A 13,896-nucleotide genomic window follows, 5' to 3' on the forward strand; every position below is an offset into this window, starting at 1 on the left:
TGAATATTTCGTCGAAGGTTTTAAACTCCTATAAAAAGAATTTTAGTACACTTTCCATTCGAAAAGGATCCGGCATTGTGCTATAAAAGGAATTATAGCAAGCTTATCGTTCAAAATGGATCAAGCTTTTGAATGTCAAGGCAAAAAAGCTTCTTCCAACATTCTACGTATTGCCACAGCAGCAATGCTTCAAGGAGAGCGAAGAACTTTTGAATTTCACTCTAGCATAATATTCATTGCTGAATAACCAAGCTTCCTGGATCCTAGCTCAACAGAAGCTTTGCAGCGCTAGCCCATGGAGATATGTGTCTATGTTACTTGGTATATTTCAATAAAATGATTTAAAAAAAATCTTTTTCAAGACATTTTCACATAAATTCAAATAAGTAACATTTTAGTGGACTAGCGAAAAATTGATGATGATACATGACATTAACAGCATTTTTTTAATTAATATGGAATTTCTGTCAATTTAGCAAATCGGTAGCGTGCCAGTCATTACAGAGTTGTCCTGCGTTACCAAAATTGAGTGAATGACAATTTATCCACTGCGCTTTAATATTATGGAATAATAAAGAAATAACATTACATACGATAATTGGTCGTTTCCCTTTAAATGGCTCATTCCCTTTGATCTGATTACCTGTGGAAAGAATAAAAAGAAACAGATAACACATAAGCATTTCGTTCGTTATTTGCCGCCGGGTTCATCTGTTCATTAAAACTTAATTGCCTTGCATAAAAGTCATCAAAAAATGTTAAGTGGAAATTCATTTTAAAAACTCGTTGGTCTATATTGTACAATGTTACGTAATATTGTAATTAAAACATACCAAGAAATCTTCTTCTTGGCGTAACGACCTCTTGGTCATGCCTGTCCGTTAAGGACTTACGAGACTTGTTTCCCTGTTGTACGTGGATAGTCAGTCCTCTCGTACAGGGGAGGGTCCGGTCTCGGTTGGGATTCGAACCCACGCCGTCGAGGAGGTGAGCCCCGGCGCTCATGGGCCGATTTTCTAACCGGCGCTACCGCTCGGCTGTCGCGGACCCCCAAGAAATCTACCTCCGAATTATTTGATACAAGAGAACGATTAAAACAGATATCAATTTAAAATATTTTCTTTCACGCACGCGAGGAATTCAATACAACTTAACCGCAGCGCCACAAATACTGCCCGCTACTCACAGTATTACAGGTTTAATTACTACCTCGGTTTGTGTAGCCTTGTTTTCTCGCATCGTATGACCTTAACCACGATTCATAAGTTCTCATCGGCAAACGAGCCCCCGGAAAACATTCTACCGGAAACCCGAAGCTAGCCAGGGCATTGCAGGGCAACCATGCCATGACTCTATTAAGCCAGTGTAATTAAATAATACTCGGCTAACCCTTATCTTTCCATTTTATCACTGCGTAGTTTCTCTCGGTTTGCACCTTTCGTCCTAGGTGCTTGCGGCCAACAGGTACCAATTTAAGAATTGATCGGTTTAATGCCACCACCAATGGAATGCGTATCGATGTAAAAATATGCTGCTATATATATAGCAAAATATAATATCTGCGTAAAAGTCGGGTGTTGTCAAACCATTTGTTTTCTCCATCAATAGATTTATGTGTACATAACATGCTTCAGCACATATATTATCATATGTATTGACCCTATGTTCCTCATAGTTGGCAAAAGGATAGAGAGCAGTTCACAAATACTCAAACCACACAAGCTTTCGGTTAAAAATCATCATACTCAGCCACTCAGCTTTAATTTCATCCAACATCAGGATGCAATGACAATAGCGCGTTCTCGTTATCCTCTTTCCTCTTGAATCTCTCTAGCAGGAGCTTGTTATCGTTTAATTAAAGGCTCGATTCACTTCCCGGTACATTAATAGTTACCGAGCGCGATAAAGTTGCAGAAAATATCGATGCACGGTGCGATACACTTTTCCGCCGATGAGTGGCTTTTGCCACATTTTCCATACCATACCTTGTATGAGCAGCTTCATACCTCGTCTAGTGTTTGCAATACTTGTAGCCCCGTGAGATGCGGCATTTGTTCCAGTAGAGGACACCGAAACCAACTTTCACATACCCGCTCCCGATAGATGATGTTGGTCCAACGATTTCGGATCGGCTTTGTCAAGCTATCAGCGGCAGGAGATACTAACGCGCTCACCACCCACTAGCATCTGACAGCTACCGATCGAGCTATCTACCGCCTTTGGAGGTTTCAGCTTATAAACGGAGCTAGTCTTTGAAAATCACAGTCCTCACTCCTCTATAAGCCATCACCACCGCTCATCTTATGCCGAAGATATCGTACAGATTGATGGTAATGTTTTTGCGCCCGACCCAAGTGCATGGCTCCCTTCGACGGAAGAACGAGGGTTACCAGCAAGCAGCGTAGGGCGACTGGCGGATGTCTATTGGTCTGTCCCGGCGAAAGATTCTCAAGATAGCAGTAAATAATTTTGCCTGCAAACGTCAACATGATTGGCATGCATATATGTACATAAACACTCCGCGGGGATTGGAGGGCGAAAGGGAAACGGTCCACGGATGCGTTGTCGTCAAACCTTGTAGTGATGGAGGTACATACACAATGTTTATCGACCGTTGACCACCGATGACGACATCGGGTGGCAGGAATCGATACACTGGCCCTTTCGTCTGCCCAGACTCTGATTAGGCTAAGACGTTGTGTCGTGACTCTCGGATGCAAGGAAATATTGTGTTCGCAAACCGCTATGAATGAGCAGCCTTACACACCCGACACAGTTGGCCGAAGCCACACAGCAGCCACAACCTATGATTTATCAACATAAGTTGCACGTGGTTTATGGTGTGGTTACCACTGTCTTACATCGCACTGGCTTCGAACCGCCGGTTCGTGGGGTGCTTCAGTGTCTCATGCATAAGGCGGAAATCAATCTGCATCAGATTGAATATCCAATGTCAATATCCCAAGCAACGTACATGGGGGTCTCCGTGCAGTATCGTCGCCTGGAAGTCTGTCAGCGATTTTGCTTACTATCTTTACGCTCTTCGTAGAACAACACCAAACCGGGTTTCGTTTGCGTTCATCATCGTCACATACGACAGCAGGTTATGATCCCGAGGTGATTAGCTTCTCGTGTACTTGTGTGAACTTGCACGTTGAGGAAATCATTCAGAGCGTAAAGGATGCTTTAGGCACTGCTACATGTTAAGCAGAGAAGTGCGTCAGCATAATTTGATATGCATATAATCTTTTTCGAAAAACATACCTCTAGTAATGCTGTTTATTTTAATCAAGAAATCTATCAGCAAAAACAAGTCAACATAAGGCGACTATTACTCATACATTGGAAACCAAATGTGAAGCAATGCTTTAGAAATTTTGATTTGAATAGAATATTAAATAGAACAACTGAATTGGGGTCAATACGTTTTCCCAAACTCCCCAAGGAAGATGAAAATGATTGTGAAAGTTTCTTCATCCAAACCATCACTCTCTCCCAAACGTATCCCGACTCCCTTGCCGTCAACTGAAAAGTATGAACGAAACAAGGATCACACCGAGCTGATCACGATAATTTCCCACCCACCCGCGGTGTTTGGGATTTTCGATGGCTACCAAAACCTGCCAAACGAAAGACTCAGTTCAGCGCCACAAGGTCCACTCATCCGAAGTGGATCTTCCACCGAAACGGACGGCCGACACTAACAGGTGGTAGTTGGAAATCTTCTCAACACCTGTTCAATTCCAATTTTCGAACCACCGGTGGGGGAGGTGGCACGGGGTGCCCGGCAGGTGAAGAGAGATTTGCATATGTTTGACCCAACTCAGGCGGCTATTATCAGCCGGCTCACAAGCAACTGCTCGGGTGTTTCTTTCTCGACTTTCTCGACAAGTTCTGCGGACTGCTGCTTCGGGGCAAAAGCATCTCACCGGAATCTGGGAGCTTCATTCGACTCCTGGCCAGAGTGGCTGAAATTGTCTTCAGTGCTTCAGTTGTAATTGATGGCGCCGGAGGAGGTTCCCGTTCGCTTGCTCTTGAGGATTTATAGATTGAACTTTCGGTTTGCCTGTGTGTCTGCGTTTTTGTGTGCACGTGCGAGCGTCATCTCTATTAGTTTGTGGTACCGAAACTAAAAACGAAGGAGAAGCGAACCAATGCATTACTCGTTCGCACTCCATGCCGGATTCCGGTGTGAATCGATGTGCCACCTCACGATGTGCGCACTCCGCACTTCGAAAGACACTGTCAGCAACTGTCCGTGTCAGTTATGGTGCTCGGACATAATATGGGAGTGCAATGAAATGGATTGTGAAACGAAATGGAGAAACAAAAAATATGCTACGTCCAGCTACCCGGCCCGGCAGCGACTCGCTCCAACGGGACGATTTCGAAACCGTGCAATGGATCGGCGAAGTGGTGAACTAAAACAAAAACTCGGTCACCGTGCAATCCCAAGAGTCTATTCATTTGAGCTGCATCCTACTTTTAACCATTCCTTTGCCGTGAGAAGAAGAAAAGGAATTTTTTAATGCAAATTTAATGTCACCACCGTATAAATTGCTTCCAATGCCATTAGCTTCAAGTTGTCATCGATACCAATTGTCAGAACCGCCCTCCCGGAACGAGTAAAATCGTACCAAGCGGATGTACTTTTCCGATGCAATTGAGAACCATTTTTAATTTCAAACACCGCTCCTACGCAATCTTGAACATAAATTCACCCAATCGGTTTTATTCTGAACTCGGATGACCAACACATAGGCTGGGGTAGCCTTTTTCGTGGAAAGCAGAAGAGTAGAATTCTATAAATTTTACATGATATTATGCTAATTGAACCGTCCTATGCATAACAGTCAATGAGCTTCGTGGTTTTGTACATAATAATGCATGCACTCTTCAAATATAAAGTTTATACTATGGAGCAAATAGAATATTATACAAAATGTTTAATTGATTAAAACTAAAACAACACCAACGACGTATTATTAACAAATGGTTGATCCATACAAATAAAGTATGTTTATCTACCGCAGCAGCTTAATTAAAGGCTACTTGAACAAAAAAATTAAACAACCCCACAGGAATTGATCAATCACAAACACAATTAACCATCTCAAACCAACCAGCCTGTAGTTGATGATGACCCCCCCTCCGATGTAAATACAATTCAATTATTCCTATTAACTGCTGATCAGTCATTGTGGAGTTTTTATTGCTTGCAATTAAAATCTCATCACTTACGGTGTGAAGGAGCAGAAAAATGTACCCTCAACCCTGCTGAATTGCGTATTGTTTGTAAATTTCCACGCAAATTACCACAAACCTATCAGCATCATGCGTTTTTTTTTTAATGCCAAACGGTGCAAACAGAGAAGGAGTTTTTTTTTGCCATTAAACGTCGAGTGATTGCCAATTCCAACGAAACTTTATAAGCTAACGAGTACCATTTGTTAGCACGTCGTTCAAAAAGCAAATGGCCGTAAGTTTCGTGGAAAAAAGAGGCACAAATGGAAGGCCAGTTTGGGTAATGTGCTGACATGTTTCAATTAAAATGTTTGCCATTTCCAAATTCCCGACATCGAAGCAGTGGCTCAAATTTCTTTTCGACAGGAAGCTCCCTTGAGATACTTAAGGTAGTAACAGAAAGTGGAAAACAGATAAGAGGGACGGGAAGAACTCATCGATAGCGGCATGAGCAGGCTGTCGTTTCGAGCCATAGTAACTGGCTGACATTAATCAAATCGACCGAAGCGGTTCAAAGCACGCCACATTTCTGAACCTGTCGGCAAAACAGGGCGTCCGATAAACAGGATAGAGCTACAGAGTTTGTCACATTCAGTTTTCGTACTTTTTCCGCTTCTACCCACGCTGCCAATTCGCTGAGGTCTACATACAAAGAGAGCAATCTTACGGCGTATCGTAAATCAAATTTATGGTTTAAAATTAGCATCGGTATTGATGGCACGATGAGTTCAATCGTCGGAATTGCAGTTTGTCCTTTCCGAACAACCAACTTTTTAGGATGATATTTTATGTTAGGTATTGATATTTGTAGATCGCCATTTTTAATTCGACGCTTAAGAAACCCGTGTAGATATTAGACTGACTAAAACAACGAATCTAATTACTATTAGCGAGAAGAGATGTTACTGATGTCTATCATAAAATTAAACCGAAACCTATCAACTGCGTTCAAAAGGAATGGCAAATGCAAACACTAAAACAGTCAAAGTGCATAACACGTGATACGCACAATCAGTACCGAAAAGTACCGAGCAAATGTGGTTTTTGTGGAACAGCTTTCCGTGCTACCTCTGTTGTCATAAAACTGGAGGCATCATCAACACGGACACTTTCCGTGCGGCATAGGAAACTCTAACGAACAGCAAGTCAAACACCACTGAAAGCTAGAAGTCACATTAAAATTTATAGACAGCAAATGTGGTTTGTTCCCCATCAAACAGATTATTCAATATGTACTTTAATTCTTGCGCTTTCATTCAATTTAACGCACTATTCGTGCACCGTTTACTTTTTCACTAAACTGAAAAAAGATTTGAATAAAAAGAACACCCAACCAAAAATGTGCAGCTAAATCCACTTTTCCGTGGCTTTCAGCTCGAAAGCGTTTAGTATGGGTTCAGGTGGACGATTGAAGTTTAAAGAAAAAGATTAAAAACAACAATAAGGCAAAAACAAAACGAAACAAAAATTCAAACCAACTCGGGTTGTGGGTAAAACTAGCAAGTGGACGAACATTTTTCCCAAATTTTCAAACAAAAAGAACGAGAAAAAAAAGATTGACGAAACACAATTTTTTATTTGTTTGTCAGTCAGGATGCCTTCTAACAGCAAACGTACGTACGTTGGGTCGCACGGGCAGGGTAGATGGTTAAGGAAAACACCTAATAGCAACACTGCCACTGCTCAACTGGCGGAAACATGGCATTTTCCGGATTTCGATTTGCATGTTCAATATCGCGAACACGGTCACTTGCATGTTTTTGATTTCGATTAAACGCGGCAACTGTGCCACCATCATCGTGGGCGCTAGACCGCACGGCTCGCAAACGGTATTCTATATTTCGAGAAAGTGTGTTTAATTTCCCTTTTTTATCGCTACCCCTTTTTCCCGCCTATCTCTACCATACGGCGTTGCCAAACCTTTCTATTTCCTTTTTTTGTATCCGGCTATGATAAGCGGTTTTATAGAGTAAGCGTTGAAGGCATCCCCGTAACTGCCACGTTAGCCGGACTAACTTCGGGGACCAGTAGACGAAACGGAACGAAACGAAACGAAAAAAAACTGGACCTTTCAAACTCAAGCCAAAATTGTCCAAATCAAAACAAAAACCAAAAGCAGGTCACAGTTGCATAAAAAAAAGTGGCAAAACCAATGCCAGACCCGCCCGACAGTCAGCAGACAGTTTATTTGGAATGCTGCATTTTCGCTTTTCGAGCGGAATGCGAATATTTGTTTCGCTGCTTTCTGTTTGTGAAAGCTTTTTATTTGTTATTTTCAGATCTTCTTTTTCTAAACAGAGTTTTTTTATCGTTACGATATGGCTTCCAAATCGTTGTGGAATCGTTTTCAGAGCTTGCTGATTTTATCCCGCAAGTTACAATTTCGCTTCTATTCACAGTTATTTCGCTAGTGGTGGGTAAAGCGTGGGAGAATTAAATGAATCAGTGTTTGATTGATGTTACCATATCTAAAATTGTAGAGGGTGAAGAGACGATCGCAACACCTATGTTGCGCCTCCTCTTTAGAAGCCATGCCCAAAAACATCCCGGCAGAAGCATTCACCCCAAGCCGCAAAGCCAACGGTCGTAGAGCACCGATGAAATGGCCCACCGTTTGGCAGCATTTGGTAGTGGATTTGCCAAGCACCAAGCATCACCACGTGCAGCATCATGCACCGGACACCCTTCCGGCCCGGAGTGCATCGCGTATTGACGAAATCTGCATCCGGAGCTCGACATCGATGCAAGCTGCCCGGTGCGGGCCTGAAGTTAACCGACAATCGAGACCAGCGCTATGTGCGCAACTGTTTGTATATTTATACAAAGAGATTGAAATTCTCAGATTTGCCACGTGAAATCTGTGTTTTTGGAGGACGTTTATGCGTATGCTGTCGAGTTCCGGGGAAAAAAAAACCTTCCCATCACATGCAATCGGTCGGAAAACACGGACATGCCCCGGACAGTTTCCGTTCCGGTCTGTTTGTTCACACATTTCACACTTCCACGAAGCTTTCTGTTAGTTTAGTAAACGAAAAACCCGCGCCGAAAATGAGGACTAGTTTCAGTTACGTGGTAAACGTGTCAGGATTTTACTATCTCAAAACCCGGCACCCGATGATTTCCATGACGGATGATTTCCTCGGTGAACATTTTTTTGTTGCAGTTTGCGACAGAAATGATCGAAATGTGTGACCATTCCAGAGCAGACAATCGCAATGAAACAGCCGCAAAAGAAAATAAAACAAAGATAATCATCACCCACGGCCAAAGTGACGCCGCTGGAAAATTAGAATCAGCGTGATGTGCCAGTTTTCCGTTGTATTCTGTGCCGAATTTGTAGGGAAAGTTGATTTTTTACTCAACCACTTTTTGTCCCACCTCTAATGGGCAGAAAAACGGAAAATTTATCCTATCCTAAAGCTTGTGCGGGCAAAAGGAAAACTGCGATTTGTTTGTGTCGAGCCTTTTTTGTACCGTACCGTCAACCCGGGCCACCGATTGGAAAATGGCGTTTGACATTTTATGACGTTGATTAGCTAAAATTAGTTTCACCAGCCGGATGCTGACCTTCCTTCCGGTGTGAATAATGCGACGTCGATGCGGAAAAAGTGACACATCATGGAGTTTGATTTTTCCCGGAATTGGACTGGGTGTGAAAAAGCGAATGAAGACGCCTTGTTAGCTGTCTCATTAAATTTGGTTAGCAGCTAAGGATTTTCTAGCGGAAACGCTTAGACTCGTCGTTAATGAATAGAGAAGTGTTGCTAAGCACATTACATAAAAAAGTACTTAGAAGAGTAGTGTAGTTTACCTTCAATATCTACCAAACAATATACTTAAATAGAATACTTGATTTCAACGCAAAGTAGAATACAATTCTAATCTAATTAGTATAATAGTCTCACGTCGTTTTTAGCGCGCGTTTTTATTAAGGAACCTTTTCCCAAGCAGCGAGAATGACGAATGAGAAATAGGACGAATAGCGCAGCACACACAGCACCGTTACGCAACAAACGCTGGTCAGGTGTATTTCTGGATAAAGACCTACCCCACCATTGATCACGTGCCCGAAATTCCATTAAACCTAACAATGCCGTCTCGTTTACCGAAGCCCTCGAGTTCGGAACTTTGAAGTCGAAGGGAATTTTTGTAACTATTTACCGAAGTCGACAGCAAGCCAACAAATCGTTGGCCCTAGGGGTCGACGTTCCACAAGACGTAAACGAGCCGCTACGTTTTCTGCTCCTCGATGTTTCTTCCCTTCGTCACAGCGACAATTGCGTACTATGGGATCCTCTTATCGATTTTATGATTTAAGGATATACTACCGGTACAATGAGTGAACATTTCAAAAAGCCACTCGAAAAGAGAGCCAAACTCCGGTGAATTTAGTTCCGTTTAATTGTTCTGATTATTGGTAGCATTTTAGGAAAATAGAAACGTTAATACAACCGCCCTCAAATTGTATATGACGTCAATAGATAAGTAATTAGGCCTATCAATAACCATAATATGGTCAATTACATCCCACATAATTGCATTTATCAGGTAAGCTAAGAGCTCGTACCTCATCCCTCAGAACGAAACCACGCTAAACAGTTTAATGATTGTGTAAATATTTTCGTGCCAAGGGTATTACGACCCCACGGCAGCATATTCAATGTTTATAATGCAATATAGGAAATATAAATTTCGCCTATAACCGCTACCATCCAATGGAAATGATGTCAAATAACGCGACAGCGTAGGTGACGGTGCGGTTTTCATCTTCTAATTTATTTCGTTTCATCGCCCACTTAACCACCCACATACAAACACACACACAGCGGTAGAGAGAGGATAAATGAAAACAAAATCCACCTATTGGTAACCGCCTACGTTCATCGCCGCGAAGGGACATGCCACATATCCTGTATCACTTATCGGAAATGCTTGTACACATGGAAGCACACCCGACGCGCACAAGGATTCGAATGCAGACCCACCGCCCATCGCGGGACCCCACAAGTAGTCCTCCATCGCGCTAGACGACATCTCTTCCGGTCGTGAACAAGTTTAGGCATTCTTTCATTTATCTGCGCTTTCCGTTACGATGGCATTACTTGCAGATCGCATTATCATTATCATCGTCGGTATCATCATCGTCATCGGTAGCATTCGATGAAGTGGGTGGGACGAGGACGCGTCTCGGATGTCGCGTTATACTTTCACTTTTCTTCCATCATTTTCATTTACTTCCGTATCCAAGTTCTCGCTGGTGAACCTCTTTTCAGGTTTCTTAAATAGGCCGAATGTAACACGCCTGTGGTGAGCCATTCAGTACCGTATGAACCATCGCGCCCCCATAAGACGGGGTTGACTTTTGGGCCTCGGGAAGAATGGCGTCGGCACATATACTAAAAAATAAAAAAAATAAACATCCTCGTTAGGCGGATCGCTTCAGCTGAAGCACACACAAAAATACACCCTGGCAGAGCAGCCATCAAAACATTTGCCGTACGCTTCCTGCTTCCGGTAGCAAACACGTGGGACACACATCGCGCCTGGGCACGATGGTAACAAATTGATTACGAGCGAACGCGACAAACAAGGGAAAAAAGGCAGCCAGAACGCCGCGCACCTCGTCAGACCGCTTGTAATAAGCTTGCCTTTCCTCGGAACGCTTTCCCAGGGCGAAATCGCTTTATTTATGAAGATGCCATCAGTCAGCCGGTAGAGGGATGGGTGAGATAACGGAGGGGCGGTAACGATGAGCTATATGACAACACCCGCAACAACCGTGACCGACATACGATCGATTTGCTGCTTCTAACTTCATACATTTTTTAACAAGACAAGACACAATAAATTGATGTAAATATTTGGAGCAAAATGGTTTGTGGGCTTAAGGTTGTTTTCAACAAGAAAGAAAAGGGACACGAGTGTCTCTTCCTGCTGAGAAAAAGCGACCGATGTTCGATAAAAATGGTTTCCTTCCCGTCGATGGACGCCGTTCCGTAAGTGAATCTTAAGTAATCTGATTTCGGTAATCCGCTTTTGTCGATCTCTTTGTCGCGAAAAATCTGTTTACGTCCCACAACATGCGGGGGGGGGGGGGGGGGGGGAGGGGGGGGCGGAGGGGGAGCGCAGGAATACGCTGGGACGCTTTCACCGGAACCAATGCGGAGGTGGACATGGTTGTCTTTGCATTTTTCAACAGGGACCGGTGAGTAGGTTCCTTTTTTCCCCAAGCCGGCACACAACTCATCCATTCAAGCCGGTTCCGTCCGGCCGGTTCGATCTATGAGTGCGGCACGACTTTCACAGTAGGGCAGGCACTATTTATTCTCGTCCATCTGGCCCCTACCTATGAAGGAGCACGTGCATCGTTGTGCAATCGAACGAAATCCTCGGATATTGTTCCGGTGGGAAAAGCGAAGTGGGAAAGACACACGAATGAGCTGGAGATGAAACGAACAAAAAAAAAACCGGATCGCCCTGCCCAAGGCATCCTTCAATTCGGAACCGCATCAAAACAGGAACCTCTATTAGAAAAGTCCACATGCTACGTAGAGTGGGTGAACATGGCGAACACAAAAAATGAAAGGGATAAAATACGGGACGAAAACATCCCACTCGAAAAAAAAAAAACAGCGATGGCGGTGGACAAAAGATATTCTTTCGGCTCAATGGACCTCCCGACATGCATCGGGAGCGCAAATGCATCATCATCTGCTGACCTCTTTTTCCCCGCCGGCCGGTTCCCGAGCACGGTCACGAATCCGAATTTGCTTTCGAGTGAAGAATTGAATGAAAATGTCCTCCTGACATGAATGCAGCTGCAGTTGCACTTTTCTCTATCAGAGACCCGGCAGCTCCGCGCTATCGGTGTGTTTCTCGGTGCTTTCGCCAGTGGTTATGCACTTTCTAAAAACACACACACACACACATACACACACACACCTAGAAGAAGATAACCAAGAAAGCGAGAAAATGAGCGAACCTGAAATGAGTGCAACTCACACCATGCTTTCCCTCCAATAACCGAACGAGCGGCCGAACTGGTTCATTTGATAATAGTGAACCTTGGCTTTCGGAGGAACCTGGAAGTGCTGATTTTTTCCTCGTTTTTGTTACTTCCTGTCCGTGTGCTTTATTGCGGCGGGTTGAAAAAAAAGCTGTCCATGTACACTCCACAGAATGAAACTGAGTTCCAGCCCAAACCCAATTGCTTGCACGAATTGAAATGAATGTACGTGGAAAGTGCAACTTTTCCAATTTCAAGTGTTTCGAAAAGCTGCCTTGTCCGACCCCCCCCCCCCTTCCTCCGTTACGTGTGAGGTTCTCGTGGGTTCGGCAAAAGAAAAGATTGGGAAGCTATCTTGCCAGCAAAATAAGGAGGGAAAACAAAATCTTCCCGTGGCGGACCACATCCAACGATACTAACCGCAAAACCACTTCCCGGTAAGGCATGAGCAAAGATTTATCCTCGCATAATGACGACGGCCACACTGCATGAGTGTGTGTGTGTGGGTGCGTGTTTGTAAAAGCATGGCTAAAACCGTCAAAGCATCGTATTTTTTGCTGCCCCTTCCTCGAATACCCTCTTTTCCAAACATGTGCCTGGCGTGTTCCGACACACGGAATCAACAACGGCCACCCCCTCGCACCACGCACGGAGGCGGAAGTTATTTGTGCTTCTGTTTAGATGTGGCCGCCGACGGTGTCGCAGCAACGTGCGCACGGCGATGCTTCCCCGACCGATAATCCGGCGCGATAGAACCGAATGTTTCGCTTTCCCTTCGACGACCGAACGTCAGTCAATCAAGCGAGATAATCCGCATGCTCTGCCGTTGTTGATTGGTGTGCCATGGTGCTGGAGAAGCCACCACCATCATGATCGGGGAAAAGCTGCAGCAACAAGGAACCGGCAGCGTCAGGCAACGCACCTCGAACAGATCGAACAAAAAAAATCTACAGGAAGCGCAGTGTTCGGAACGATACATTCGGTAAAGTTGCGGCAAAAACACGGTTCCACCAAAGCGACAGCGGTCCGAAGCACCGAAGAGGGCGCCATCCCCGGGAAAGGGTCGAACACGGAACGAACAGCAAAAGGAAAACTACAGACGGTGAAGTGGGCCTGCAAAGTGCATCAATTGGAAGCACGCGTGAAGCGATGAAAAGCCATCAATTGACCAAAGACCCGGGTGCGTACCGGGCGTTTCAAAGGCACTGGGGATGGTAGAAACCCCAAAAAAAAAAAACGCAATCCACATGAGGAGAACGAGTGGGAGAGAGGGCGGGATGAACGGAAGACGACTAGAAATGGATTCGGTGTCGTACGCAGATAATAACATGCAGTGGAACTGCGTTCGTTGCGGCATCGGATACAGTTCAAAGTGAACAACACTAATGATTGTCCGTGTGCCGAATGTGCGATGTGTGACTCGTTCTTTGATGAACATGTTAGAGAAGCGGACCGTTCGAAAGGTGAACCTTGGATCAAATGGTTCAATTTTTTTTATTGAACCCAGCTTCCATTATACCTTCAGACTGGCTTGGAAGAACAATATATTTTTGTACAAAAGGTTTAACAATTCTCTACAAGAAGTTTTTTATCAGTCACTCAAAAGCTAAACCACAATAAAGTTAACCTGTCGTTGTAAATAATAT

General features: G+C 44.0%; 1 protein-coding gene across 2 annotated transcripts in view; it reads right to left on the reverse strand.

Moving 5' to 3' along the window:
• The window catches only part of LOC131289274 (neural-cadherin), a 180,417-nt gene that overhangs the window by 71,417 nt on the left and 95,104 nt on the right, over positions 1-13,896 (reverse strand). The gene's annotated exons all lie outside the window — the stretch shown is intronic.

The sequence above is a fragment of the Anopheles ziemanni genome, chromosome 2, assembly GCF_943734765.1.
Source record: "Anopheles ziemanni chromosome 2, idAnoZiCoDA_A2_x.2, whole genome shotgun sequence".
NCBI lineage: Eukaryota > Metazoa > Arthropoda > Insecta > Diptera > Culicidae > Anopheles > Anopheles ziemanni.